The sequence below is a fragment of the Myotis myotis genome, unplaced genomic scaffold, assembly GCF_014108235.1.
Source record: "Myotis myotis isolate mMyoMyo1 unplaced genomic scaffold, mMyoMyo1.p scaffold_m19_p_12, whole genome shotgun sequence".
NCBI classification, from domain to species: domain Eukaryota; kingdom Metazoa; phylum Chordata; class Mammalia; order Chiroptera; family Vespertilionidae; genus Myotis; species Myotis myotis.
In genome coordinates this window covers 47,681,812-47,684,217 of record NW_023416316.1, presented here as the reverse complement: position 1 = coordinate 47,684,217, position 2,406 = coordinate 47,681,812, and the positions used below count along the sequence as shown (strand labels likewise).

At 33.2% G+C, this 2,406-nt stretch overlaps 1 non-coding gene across 1 annotated transcript; it reads right to left on the bottom strand.

Annotated features, from left to right (window-relative positions):
- Positions 1-549: 549 nt before the first annotated feature.
- Positions 550-655, bottom strand: LOC118667851. The gene has a single exon (XR_004971427.1). It is a non-coding gene; the product is annotated as a U6 spliceosomal RNA (small nuclear RNA).
- Positions 656-2,406: the final 1,751 nt, after the last annotated feature.

Genomic DNA, 2,406 nt, shown 5'->3' with positions numbered 1-2,406 from the left:
TGGGAGGCAACCAGTCAATGTATCTCTCTCACATCAATGTTTCTCTCTCTCTCTTTCTCTCTCTCTCCCTCTCTCTTTTCCTCTCTCCTCACTCCCTCCATTATCTCTAAAAATCAATGGAAAAAATATCCTCGGGTAAGGAGGCTAACAACAATAACAAAAAATGTTAAATGTGTTTTTAAAACCTTTCAAATACAGAAAACATATAAAGAAAATAAAAGTTCCTAATTATCTTATCACATCAACAGAGACAGTTACTGTTAGTATCATTCTAACTTTAGTTGAGAAAGCAAAGGAGAAGGAAGGGAAAAAAAGGAGTATGAGGTTTTAGATTTTCTTTTCAAACGTGTAAAAAAAAAAAAAAAGGACTCTGGGAGTAATCCCCAAATTTTTAAAAAGAAATGACAGATATTCCTATTCCTAATAACACTTATATTGCCAGGAGTACCATTGCTAAAGTACACATGACAGTGTTTCATTGATCAATGAGCTTTACAGAGTTCAAGTTTTTATATCACAGAGGACAAATACAATATCTATGTGTATACTTTTGATATGGAATGGTTTGTGAATTTCATGTCATCTTTGTGCAGGGGCCATGCTAATCTTCTCTGTATGGTTCCAATTTTAGTATATGTACTGCTAAAGCAAGCACTTAAAATAATATTTTACAAAAGTACTATGCATTACAAAAAAACCTTATGAAATAGAAATAAGGGGGAAAATTACACACAACCCCACCACTTTAATAAAGTCATTAATATTTCAGTACACTGCTTTCCAGCCTTTTGTTCCATTCTCACTTTTTTCTTCTTATTTATTTGGACTCAACACTGCAATTGAAAGCAAGCTATTATAAGACTACTTACTTCACTGCCCCACTGTGATTCTCATTCTTTCTCTCTCTTCTCTTCTCTTCTCTCTCTTCTCTTCTCTTCTCTTCTCTTCTCTTCTCTTCTCTTCTCTTCTCTTCTCTTCTCTTTTCTTCTTCTTCTTCTTCTTCTTCTTCTTCTTCTTCTTCTTCTTCTTCTTCTTCTTCTTCTTCTTCTTCTTCTCTCCTCTCTCTCTCTCTCTCTCTCTCTCTCTCTCTCTCTCTCTCTCTCTCTCTCCCTTTCCCTTTGCTTATTACTCTCACGAGTCTAGAGCTTTTACAGCATGTTGAATACAAAGAAATGGCTTTCATGTTGTTAGCTGAGGTTTGAATTCTGCCTCTACTGTGTGGACTTGAGAAAATTATTAAGTAACTGGTCTCAATTTTCTCATCTGTATAATTTCCTCATCCCTACTCATTGGGTTCTGTGAGCACGGAAAGAGATAATGTGTGAAAATTGAGTGACAGAGTGATAAACTCAGAGTAAGTGCTCAATATATAGAAACTATTTTTTTCACTTAAAATTGTATCATAGCAACTATTTCATATTTCTATATAATCTTCCTGTCATTTTTATTGCTAGATAGTAGTATAATGCAAATATACAAATCACTAAGACTAATTAACTTTCATTTTGCTTGACAGGTTATCTCCAGTTTTGGGCCTCTAGATAATACTATCATTAATCTATTATTTTTCACATAATATACATTTCACTTTAATCTACAGATTTTGTTTAGAAAATCCTTGGAAAAGTATGAACCTTGACATGGTTCTTGCTATATACACCTGAGCTTATTTTTTGAGCTCATTTTTTAAACTTAGAAAGTAATCTAAGTGAATATCAAGTTTTGTAACTTGCTTTTTTTCATTTATTGCTATGGTAAAGCTTTTTAAAAATCATATTTTTACATTTGCAATGGACCTCTCCATGGTCTTAGCTTTTTCTATATTTTTGGATTATTTCCTTAGAGTATATTTACATAAGTATAATTAAATGGTATGACAAATCATATGGCCTCTTATCTACAGACAAATCACTCTCCAAAATAATTGTACTAGTATGTCCTGACTTATACGACCACTGATAATTTATGAGTCTACTAATTTAAGACCACATTCTGGAACATTATGTGTTATAATTTCAAAAGCTTTGCCAATGTAATGATTGAAAAGACCTACTTAAGTTTTGCTTGATTTAAATTTTAAATTACCTGTAATGTCAGCATTTCATTTTTTGAATTTTAAAGCAAGCGGAACGGAGACACTGGGAAGCTTGATTTGACTCACAGCCTGATTATATTTCTCCTCCAGCTATATAACCCAAACTTTCAGGCATTAGCTGCTTCCTCTGTACTTGCAGCTGTTCTGTTTTAACATGGAATTCTATTTTTACAGAACAAAGCAGAAAACATGTCACTCTCTGAGTTTACTTCTCCTAAGAGGAGCCTGCTGTTGAGAATACACAGTTATAGAAAAGATGTTATAGGAGGCAGCTGATGACCAAAGAACTCTTATAAGAAAAGAGTTTCCTA